At 53.6% G+C, this 11,688-nt stretch overlaps 1 protein-coding gene across 3 annotated transcripts in view; it reads left to right on the forward strand.

Annotated features, from left to right (window-relative positions):
- The first annotated feature begins 8,698 nt into the window (after positions 1-8,698).
- ETS1 (ETS proto-oncogene 1, transcription factor) overlaps positions 8,699-11,688 on the forward strand; it is a 134,479-nt gene continuing 131,489 nt past the window's right edge. The window contains exon 1 of one of the 3 annotated variants that reach the window (XM_027772700.1): positions 8,699-8,810. The gene's annotated coding sequence lies outside the window, so the exon portion shown is untranslated. The remainder of the gene's footprint in view (positions 8,811-11,688) is intronic. The other 2 variants (XM_027772701.1, XM_006150645.3) reach the window with 2 other exon arrangements.

An 11,688-nucleotide genomic window follows, 5' to 3' on the forward strand; every position in this document is an offset into this window, starting at 1 on the left:
TGTGTGTGTGTGTGTGTGTGTGTGTGTGTTGCAGGTGACAGATTGCATATCGGGGAGTTAAATTTTTGCGATTGTCTTAGATGTGTGTGTGTGTGTGTGTTGTAGGTGACAGATTGCATATCAGGGAGTTAAATTTCTGTGATTGTCTTAGGTGTGTGTTGTAGGTGACAGATTGCACATCAGGGAGTTAAGTTTCCGCGATTGTCTTAGATGTGTGTGTGTGAGTGTGTGTGTGTTTTAGGTGACAGATTGCATATCGGGGAGTTAAATTTCTGCGATTGTCTTAGGTGTGTGTGTTTGTTGCAGGTGACAGATTGCATATCGGGGAGTTAAATTTTTGCGATTGTCTTAGATGTGTGTGTGTTGCAGGTGACAGATTGCATATCAGGGAGTTAAATTTCTGTGATTGTCTTAGGTGTGTGTGTGTGTGTTGCAGGTGACAGAGTGCATATCAGGGAGTTAAGTTTCCGCGATTGTCTTAGGTGTGTGTGTGTGAAAGTGTGTGTGTTTTAGGTGACAGATTGCATATCGGGGAGTTAAATTTCTGTGATTGTCTTAGGGGTGTGTGTGTGTGTGTGAGTGTGTGTGTGGCAGGTAACAGATTGCATATCGGGGAGTTAAATTTCTGCGATTGTCTTAGGTGTGTGTGTGGGGGGGGCAGGTGACAGATTGCATGTTGGGGAGTTAAATTTCCGCGATTGTGTTAGGTGTGTGTGTGTGTGTGTGTGTGTGTGCATGTGTTGCAGGTGACAGATTGCATACCGGGGAGTTAAGATGCAGGGCTGACCAAGCAGAGTGTGTCTTCTCCTATTCTCGTCCTGTGGTGATCAGGACAAGGACTCCACAGGCATATACCTGTACAAGAGGAGGTTTTCTGCAGCCAATAACTATTGATAAAAACCAGTGACCAATTTTGGACCTGACGTTCTTGGAAAGCGCCTGGAAGAGAAATAAAACCCCAAAGTCTAGCCTCTGTCTAGAAGTCACACCTCCATTTCTTCATTTTACTCCTCCTTATGGCAAAGCGAGGTGAGGGATGTAGTGCCACGCTAACAAAATAGCCAAAGAAAAACACACCAGATGTAGACAGAATTACCCAGGAACAGACAGAAGGCAATCTGGTGTGAGGTGTTGACTCATTCTGTTTACACAGCCTGGATTTTCTGGATAATTGTCAGCTCCTCACTGCCCTTTGTGGCATGGAAGAGATACATTTTCTGCTGGCAGGCTTATTTTTGCATTGATGGGAAAGAAGTAATGTGTGCTCTTGGGACAGAGTTGGGGGCCAGAAGTTGGCCTCACATTGTGTGACAGCCCCAGGAGTAACCAGAGGAGGTGAGAATGACAAACTGGGAGTTGAGAAATTATTGGGCAAGTTAGATCCTGGGTCTCCAGCATGCAAGGACCCATCTTCCCATCTCCTCCTCCATCTAACCATTCATCGGGCCGTTTGTCTGTCCGTCTGTCCAGCCATCCATGTACCTGCCCTTCTACCTACCCACTCATTTCATTCACAGACCAAAGTTGTCACTTGGCTTTTTCTGTACACTTTGGGCATAGCGATAAGCATTTCAGGAGCAATGGTTGGGCAAAATCAAGCCTTTTCTTCCCCACAGCTTTGCAATAAAGAAAGATGAGCTTTGCACAGAGAGTCAGCACTGGATTCTTGCTATGAAAGGGGAGGAAGCAGCTCGCCATCAAAACAGAATGAGACAGAAACTGGTGAGAGAAGGGAGACGGGCGCTCAGAGAACGCCTCCTTGCAGAGGTGGAATGCAGGTTGCGACCAGATGTATGGATGTCCTCTTAGTCTGTCTCCCTGAGCCCGAGTCTAGAGATCATCTTGGCTATGGTGATGAAGGAAGGGAAGTGCCAAGGATAAAGATGTTGGCAACAAACCTGGCTTTTGGTTGAACTAGTATCCCCAAAAGACCCCAGGAACAACCAGTCTCCTTCCAGCCATTCCTCAGAACCCAGGCGACATAATGATCACATTTGCAGTAGAAGAACGTGGTTTTCCTTCTGTAAATCTCTCAACGCTTCCACAGGGCAGCAGCGCGTGTGCATGCCCGAAATGGCAAAGCCCTGCCAAGCTTCCACGGTGCATTGAATTGCTCTTCCTCTTCTGGTCTACTGGGGCTGAGCCCTCCATGGAAGCCCCAGGCATCTGGTGTGCAATTGGGATCATTACGCCATCAAAAGACTGATTCATCTGGATTTTGCTTTTTCAGTAAGGTTACCCTAGCCCCAGACGTGGACCCATGGACTCGCCCCAGACACTCAACCTGCAGCTGACACTGATTTCCACAAACAGGTTCCTACTCTTTTAACATTGAAAAGATGTGGGCAGTTTATTTATTGACTTCGTTTTAATCAATAGACCAATCTCTGTTTCTGCTAACTTATCTGAAAGGTGATAAGCTTGCACAGTCCCTGAAGATTCTTCTTGGCTCACAAACTCACGGCTTCCAGAATCTTGGTAATGATGGTCCTGGGAGAAGCGGGACCTGTCTGAGCAGAGGCTGTGGAGTTAGCCCGAGGTGTAGGGCACAGATGGCGATGTCTGGGCACCGCGAGAGCTTGCAGGGAGATGGAGAAGCAAGTTTCTGAGCACCTTGGAGCCCAGACTGTCTCCTAGAAGCCCTGATGGCCTCCCATGTAGGAGCAGAAGTCTAGGACTGCTTTATCCAGATGAAGACGTGTAACAGCGGCTGTCCATGTCTCTCCAGTGAGAGAAGGCTGCTTTCTAAAGTGGGACTAGAAAGCACGCTGGGAAAGCTCACAGGGTCGGTCCTGTGGTAGCTGTGCTGGAAGGAGGGCCTGATTGCAAGACTGGGCTTGATCGGCAGTCAGTGGGCTGCTTTAAAGGAAAATGAATGCAGTCAGCATCACCTGATGCGGGCCGTCAAGGCACTGGCTCGGCAGGACACCTGCCCAGCTAGGGTGTCCACCTGACTGATCACATCCGTCTCTTCTCTCCTGACTTGAGAACCAGCATCCTGGCCAGTGGAGAGAGCCAACCCTGGTTCGCCTCTGAAAATTCATCGCATGTGGTGGTGAGGACGAGGCTGGATTAGAAAACGGGAGCCTCGGGCTGATGGCCCAGCCATTGGTAGCAAACGTCAGTGGTTACCAAGTCCAAACCTGTGCTGAGCCCTGAATAACCACGCAGCCTCCCTACCTCCTTAACCCTCGCTTGCAGCAGACTGGAGTGCAGTGCAGTGTCACCTTCACGTCACACGGCAAGGATCGGCAATCTTACCTGAAATGCTCTGAAAAGAGGCAGGGCTGGGATTCGGGTTGGGGCAGGTTGTCCTCAGGGAACACGTAACACTGTGCTCTCTGTCACCTAAATCAGGCCAATAAAGTCACACCTTCAATAAACAAAACTTTTCCTTGGGACCAGCAGTTGGTGTAATGGCTATGTCACTGGACTCCTATGTAGTTGACCACGGTTCGAGTCCTGGACCCAGTGGCTTAAACTCACGCTGGGCGCATGTGCGTGCGTGCCCAAGATCCCGAGAGGAGACTGGAGAAGGGATTGCGTCGTGGCCATGTCCCTTGGGGGGTGATTTTTTGCTTTCTGCCTCTCAAAAAAACCCAAAACCCCCCAAAATACCTTTTCCTTTTGTTCTTATTACAAGCTACAACATAGTATTAGAATCAGAAAACACACACGTAAAATGAGAACAGAACAGAACTCTCTCTCCGACCACCAGAAATGGGTTCACGTAATACTTAGGTGATTCACGTTTTTAGATCATAAAAATGTCATCATGCTATGTGAAGGGGTTTCAAAAAAATCATAGGAAAATGGAATTAAAGTAGAGTTTATTTTGATGTGGACAACGTTGACATCCACAAATAGATTATCATAATGTGTCTTTTCCCTACTGAAGTCTCCGGACATGATATATTTTGAGGGGCTGAGGCACGACTTCATCTTACTCAGCTCAGTGACGTTCGCGGGGTGTGCTGGGAGGCACTGCGTGTGACTGTCGATGGTAAGTGAGCATCGGAAGCACAGACCTCCCCTCTGAGCATCACGCCGCAGTCGGGGAGAGAACGTGGGGAGACAGCCCCAGCCCACCGTGAGACGCAGGGACAGGAAGACAGGCCCGTGAAGACGTGCAGGGCAGAGCCGGCCGGGAGACACAAGGAGGGGGACCAGAGCAGGAGCTGGTGAAAGGCCCGGAGGATGACTGGGGCCGCTCAAATGAGTGGGGTGTCTTGCAAGGGGCCCGTAAAATGCTGGTCCTGTGTCCCGACCCGGGGGGACAGTCGAACAGGTTTCCTGAGGGAAGGAGTGAGAGCTGGGACGAGTGACGCAGTGTTACAACTCTTCAGGGTCGTCCATTTATTGTGGGCAGCATGGAGACGACCCAGTGTTACAACTCTTCAAGGTCTCCGGAGATGACGCGGTGCCACAGCTCTTCAGGGTCGTCCGGGTCGTCTGGAGACAACGTGGTGTTACAACTCTTCAGGCTCTTCAGGGTCGTCTGGAGATTGTGGGCCAGCGATCGTGGTTATATACATGTTGGTGGGCCGTGATTGGTTGTAAAAGGTGGGTTATGATTGGTTGTAAAAGGTGGGTTATGATTGGTTGCTTTGTGGACCAATCATGAGGTGCCGGGTATGCAAATCTGAGGGATTCTAGTGGCCAATCAGAGTATGGTTTTGAAGGTGAGGTTTTGAAGGGAAGCCAATCATGGCTTTTGGCATTGTGTAATTGTTTGCTTTCTGAGAAACTGGCTATCTTCGCTGGTGTGCAGCCTCCCACAGTGCTGGTGGATACGCTACCAAACCAGCAAGGTGCAGCACAATGCAGCTCCGCAGGCTGGAGAAAGGCCTGGTGTCTGGACTGAAGCCAAGAGTGCTGGGGCCCCCGTCACCCTAGCAGAAGGCCACCTTTTGCTGTGAGCTGGGTGAAAAGTGGGTAGGGTTGGTGACCCCGTTTTGAATCCGCAGCCTTCTGTATGGTGTGAGCATGCTACCCCGTATCCCCTTGTAAGTAACTTAGACACAAGCCTTGTAGGAGTTAGATGGACAGAAGGGGTAAGAAGGGCCCAGGAGGACAGAGGGACCAAGAGCAGAGAGAGGAACACAGGTCAAGGAAGGAGGTGATGAAAGGTGGGGCTTCTGGGGGGCGGCAGAGCCTGTGACAGCCCATTGCCTCGGAACCTCCGTGTTTGGGGGCTCAGCAGGCCCAGTGGACGGGACGGAGAAGCACCCTGACAGTCCTTGTCTAAGCTGCTCTGCGGGACGCTGGGGCCCTGTCGCAACCCAGTCCACACTGTAGAGACTGGGGGCAAGGCGGAGGCGTGGTGTGAACACAGTGTGGCAACATCTCTGGGTCCTGTCTGGAGGACCATGCCCAGCCACACCGGACGGCACCTGGGAGCCAGATGTGGGCTGGCCGGTGAGCTCTGTAGCTCCGTCCGCAGCTGGGGCCGTGAGCATGGCATTTGACGATGGGGAGTGGAACGCAGGCTCCTTACAAAGTGCAGGATCGGGAGTCCCAGAGCGGGCAGACGGCCGCTCCTTGCTCTCCTTTCATCTTATCTTCCGGGGCCTCTTGGATACTTGGTGACTTGTGCTTCTAGCGGTATCTGGAATTTGTCCCGCTGGGTTTCCATAGTTTGAAGAGATACTGCAGCCATCTGGAAAGCCCTTCTGAAGGCAGGAAGGTGTGTAAAGCGCAATGAGAGCTAATGCTTTGCTTCTCAAATTCAGCCCGCTCTCCATCCCCGAGGACGCTGCGCGTGTCTGGAGATTGGGTTAAAGCACCCTGCATTTGGGTGGGAGTGAGAGGCGGTGATGACCCTCGCAGCTGAGTCTGCCCTTTCATGTCCGTCTTCCTCATACGAGATCGTGGTGCTGGGAAAAAGCACGAGGCTTCCTCACAGCAGGGAGGGCGAGCGGCTTCCGTAGGACTTATCCGGCCCGCCCGGCCGTGTCTAGACGCTCCCCCACAAGAACCTGCTTTGCTTCTCAAATTCAGCCCGCTCTCCATCCCCGAGGACGCTGCGCGTGTCTGGAGATTGGGTTAAAGCACCCTGCATTTGGGTGGGAGTGAGAGGCGGTGATGACCCTCGCAGCTGAGTCTGCCCTTTCATGTCCGTCTTCCTCATACGAGATCGTGGTGCTGGGAAAAAGCACGAGGCTTCCTCACAGCAGGGAGGGCGAGCGGCTTCCGTAGGACTTATCCGGCCCGCCCGGCCGTGTCTAGACGCTCCCTCAGAGAAGCTGGCGGCGCGTTTTTGCACAGGTCTTTTCCATGGGCGTCAAAGACACACAAGTCTCCAGGTCTGGACTTTCTTTTTTTCTTCGTGTGTGTGTTTGTTTGTTTGTTTTTGAGACTTAACACATGAATGACTTTCAAAACTTAGTGGAAAATTCATGTTATGAAAAATCTATATGTCGATTTCAACATTATTTCCATCAGAGTAAACTTTACTTGGTTGTTTCTTCAGAGAGAGAGAGAGAGAGAGACAAAGAGAGAGAGAGAGAGAGGGAGAGAGGGAGAGAGAGGGAGAGAGAGGGAGAGGGCACTCCCACAGACCTCCATGGGTGAGCCAGCCCTCGCCTCAGCCCGCCCCACCCACGAGTGCTCTGCCTCCCATGGAGGTCTCCGGACTCGAACCAGCAACCTTCCACGTGGGATTGCCTAGCAGAGCATCACACTTTGCTGTTGCGCCACCGTCTGGCCCCTAAATTCATAGTTTAATTCTCGTATGTATTTCTTACAAAGTTTTGAAGTCCCTCTTATACGGTATCTAGACTGAGGCTCTTCCTCAGAGAATTTACCATCATAGAACATCCTTCCCGCATGCCGTGTACGCAGGCGTCCACTGGAGGGTGGCCCAGCCCCCACGAAGCGGGCCCCGTCTTCGAGAGACGTCATACCTGCAGCTCCGAGAAGCTGCCATGCACGAGGTCTCCTGTGCTCGCCCTGGACGCCCCCCACCCAGAGGCGCCTCGCTGTGGCCTGTGCCCGGGGACGCCGAAGGCCCCTCTGCAGAGACTGCTTCCCTAATACCACACGTGCCCTTTTCTGTGGGACAGTGCGTTTGTTCACTGTGGTAAAATATGCATATTATAAAATGTATCACCCTAACTACTTTCCAGCGTGTCCTTAGGTGGCGGGGTACACCCGCGTGGCGCGGCATCCTCACCACCAGCCCCACCCAGCTGCGACTAACCCCCTCCCCGTGTCCTCCCCCCACTGCTGACCTCTGTAAATGTCACTGTTCTTGGGCCGGCTGGCGGCTTGCTGGTTAAGGCCGCTATGCCATTCGAGTCCTGGAGCCAGTGGCTTGAAACACACTCCAGGCACGTGTGTATACTTGTGTGCCCCAAACCCTGGAGGAGAATGAAGAGGGGGGATCGCGGCTCCGCTCCCCAGGGAGGGTGATTTCTCACTTTCCCTCGCTCTCTTTCTCCTCAGGTGAGTGCACGAGCCCTCTGGCAAACAAACGAAAACTCCTTTTTGAAAATCTCACTATTCCGGACGCCTTATACAAGTTTTGTTGTTTTGCGCCTGGTTTACTTCGTTTAACACAACCTCTTCGAGGTCCGTCCCTGTTGCAGTATGTGTTGGAATCGCGTTGTTTCAGGGCTGAGTAAGCCTGCTGTGTGCACCACGTCCCAGCGACCTGTGCACGTGGGGGCAGGCGTGTCGTCTGTGTCCTCCTTCCGGCGGTTGGGCCGGTGCTGCCACGGCCCTGGGGCTCCGATGTCTGCTGGCGTCTGGCCTCCACCTGCGGTGCTATCCACGTGGAGCCGCAGTGCCGGGGTCACGTGACGACTTCACAGTTACCCGACAGACCGTTTTCCGCAGTGGCCGTGCCCCCTGGCTGTCTGACCCGCAGTGCGGAGTTCCGATACTGCCACAGCCTGAGCCCTGTTTCCTGCCTCAGGCTACAGCCAGTCTGCGTTAGAGACGTCTAGAACGGGCTTGGAAGGAGAAGGAGACTCAAGTTTGGTCTTGAGAGACCCCAGCTCCCTGTCAGCGCTCTTGCCTCCCGGTCAGCTCTCATCCATATAACCCTTTTCTTTTCCTTCGACAACAGCGCACTTGGGGCCAGCAGATGGCACAATGGTTACATTGCTGCACTCCCACTAGTTGACCATGGTTTGAGTCCCAGAACTGGTGACTTACAACTCAGGCCGGACGCGTGTGCCCAAAATCCTGAGAGGAGAATGGAGGAGAAAGGATTTCAGTGTGGCCATCCTGCCTGGCGGGGTGATTTCTCACTTTCTGTCTCTGTCTCTCTGGCAAATGTACGTGTCCTATAGCAAAATCACTCTCCGAAAAAAGAAAAAAGAAAACCTTGAACTTCACACCAGGAGAGCCAGGAAGCCGAGCAGCCAGTGGACCCTCTTGCTCACAGTCCCAGGCCTGGTTCCAGGCAGCTGTAGTCTTCCTCCCCCGAGCTCTGGCCCGGGTCAGCGGGGCTCTGTGGAGGAAGGGTCAGGGCGGCCAGCTCCTCTGCTCGGCCCTTGCTCCCGCGGCTGGGGCGGAGGCAGGACCTACTGCTCTACTGCGTCCCACCTTGACCCGGCCGTCCTGAGGAGGCTGCCTAGTGGCAGGGCTGGCGGAAGGCCGCCTTTCCAGGCTTTCCTCCGCGGAACCACACCCCCAATTCCAGGAGGCAGCTCTATTAGAAACATTATGGTTTCTGCATCCTCTTTAGCCACCCGCAGAGGGTTCTGGCAGGTAGTTGGAAAGAGACCACAGACCTGGAGGGCTGCTCAGCTCGCTGGGGACCTGCACCCGCCTTCACCCGTCTCTGTCTCTGCAGCAAAGCAGTAAGTGAAGCCCGAGGTCCTGCCTGCAGCTTCCCAGCCGCTTTCCTCTCCCTGCCTCTCCCCTCGGTTCCGCAGAGTGAAGGACATGTCGTGGGACCAGGGCACCAGTGCTTTTCTCTTTCTCTTTTTCACTTCTTTCCATGCCCCGGTGGATTACTAACCATTTTAAAATGCCTCCTAACCTCGTCAGGCCAGTCTGAAATCAAGACTTTCAGTCTCTGCCTGCTTCATAAAAGCGGCACGCCTCAGATACTCACAGCGACTTGTCAGGAACTCTGAATTTTCTCTGCAGCTTGGAGCACCTCCAAAGGCAGAGGCTGTAGCTCAGCACAGGAATTTCTTCCCTTCTCCTTCACTCCTAGTCAGCCTGTCCTGTCCTCCTTTCTGTCGGGCTAGCCGCTTCATGGATTGCTTCTACGGAGAGCGAGTTTTTCAGGTTGGAATCCCACCAGCCAGACTAGCCTGTTGGGTGTTTTTCCCCATCTGCGATTCAGTTCTCCAAGCCTCTGTCAGTCATCTGGACTGCAGTTGGGACACAGTGTGTGTGTGTGTGCACGCGCGCGTGTGCACGTGTGCTCAGGGACTCTCAGAGTCGCGGTGTTTCTTCCCTCCACTCTCGGCTGGACTTCAGAGGCACTTGGGCACAGCAGGGACCGGGATGACAGCTGATCTCCCCGGCGACTCAGTGTAGCCTGGCTCGGACTCTGCCTTCCCTCCCCTGTCGCGCGTGCGTGCCACTTTCTTTAACCCGCATTTTCTTGGGCAAACTGTTCAAAACGACGCGGGGTCATTTCTATCCAATTGAGACATTCGATTGTGGGTTTTCCTTAGAAACTTCTGGATAAGAATTTTTATTTATTTATTTATTTTTTAATCTCAAGGCCATTTCCCCTACTTCATACCACTGCCATGAGACTGGAAAAACATCCAGTGACGCTGGCCGTTCCATGTGATTCCTCAGCTGTGGCTCTGGATGGCTTCCTCTGCTTTTCGCTTAAGAGCAACCCCACTGCAGCAGGGAGGGGGTGCTGGGGGCCCGCTGCGGACTCTCACTTACCTGTTCTCCCCCGTGGAGGGAGGGGGGCTAAGGAGTTAATGTCTGCAAAGTGCTTTGAAGATGAAAAGGCCTTTTCATGTGTTCAGCATTGTAGTTATTAATATTAATATTTGAAGAAGCATGCTGCTTCTAATTGTAAATCGACAACTTCCATCCTTGCCAAGTCCAGGGTGAAATAACAAACAGTGAGGGCGGCCATGCAGCCTCTTCCGCCCGGTGCCCTGGAGGGTGTGGGGCCCAGTGTCTGGTTACAGAGGGCACCGTGGCCACAGGCCCCTCACACCGAGGTGCTAGAGCGTGGAGGCTGCCTGCCTGCCCCAGCTGATAACGGTTCAGTTCGTAGGTGGGCCGGGAACCAGCCCCGGATCGGAGTCAGGAAGGCTGCGTCCTCCGAGCTTCTGAGCCGACAATGTTATTGGTCAGGACTGCACCTTGTTCTCTTCATCACGACGCGAATCATTCGTGCCAACCCTTCTCAGTCCACGAAGATGGGAAAACAGAAGTAAATAGCACAGAGCTTTAAAAAAGTGCAAGTGCCATTAAAGGCATGCAGAGTCTGAATGATAGTCTAAGAAACTAGGTACGTGGTGGGACAGGTCCTGCGGAGGCTGGGGGTAAACACATGCACTGCACACACGCGCCGCACACACACCACACACATGCACGCACACACACGCCACAGACATGCACTGCACACACGCGCCGCACACACACCACACACATGCACGCACGCACACGCCACAGACATGCACTGCACACACACAGTGCACCTGGCCGCTCTCTGCACCCCACAGCACCGGCCAACCTCGTACCCTAACTTGGGGTGCTGCAGTTCTGATCCTGCTCTGGGCCAGCAGCTCTGCTTTCCAGAGAGCAGTTCTCTAACTGCCCATTGCAGGGTCCCCAGGTTCACCTCCACGCTGGGGCTCCCTCTCTGCTTCTTTCTTCCCTCCCGTCGTCTCTCCTCTCTCGCCTTCTCTCTTCCTTCTCTCCTTTCTCCCTCTCTTCCCCTTCCTTCCTTCTTCCCTCTATCACCTCTCCCTCCCTCCTTCCTCCTCTCCCTCTCTACTCTCTCTTTTATCGCTCACTCCCTCTCTCTCCTTCCTTTCCCCCTCTTTCCTCTCTCTCCTTCCTTCCTTCTCCCCTCCGTCTCACACTCTGGTTCTTCGTGGGAATTAAACTGTATTCAGTGTCTGAGCAAAGTGAACACACAGAATCTGCAGCACTTGAGACACCCAAGGAAAGTGTGCGGTCCCCTCCCTCCCGAGGAGGCAGACAGGAAGATGCAGCTTGTCTCGCCCACCCCCCAGCCCTGCTGCACTAAAATGGGGCCTTACCAAACTCTGCCTTTCCAGGTGTCCTGCATGCCGGGGGAGGGTCCCGCCCCTGACATGAGGAGCACTAAGCTGCCTCTGTACCTGGCTAGGTGCTCTGCAGAGGCTGCTGTACAGACTCTGCGGAAGGTCTCCAGGCACCTTCATTGTGTGGTCTCCACTAGGGCTTGGGGCTCTGTCTTCTGCCCAAGTCAGGCCCCGGCGGGACTCCAATCAGAGCCCAGCCAGCAGCCTGAGCCACCACGGGCCGCGACTGCCGTGCCCAGGGCCCAGAGAACCCTGAGTTAGGCTGGAGTCCTCTGGTTACTTGGGAGAAATGGGGGTTCGGCCTGTGGTCCAAAACAAGACTCTCATTGTGGGGAGATGCTGACTAAAGAAGGCCACCAGGCCCAGTCGGCCGGAGGAGTAAATGGTCCCTCGTGTGACAAACACCCACTTCACTTCTTCCATGCCCAGCCTTGGGTTGGGTGCTGGGGCAGGCTTCGGA

Source organism: Tupaia chinensis, unplaced genomic scaffold (assembly GCF_000334495.1).
Source record: "Tupaia chinensis unplaced genomic scaffold, TupChi_1.0 Scaffold000292_1, whole genome shotgun sequence".
In the NCBI taxonomy this organism is placed as follows: Eukaryota; Metazoa; Chordata; class Mammalia; order Scandentia; family Tupaiidae; genus Tupaia; species Tupaia belangeri.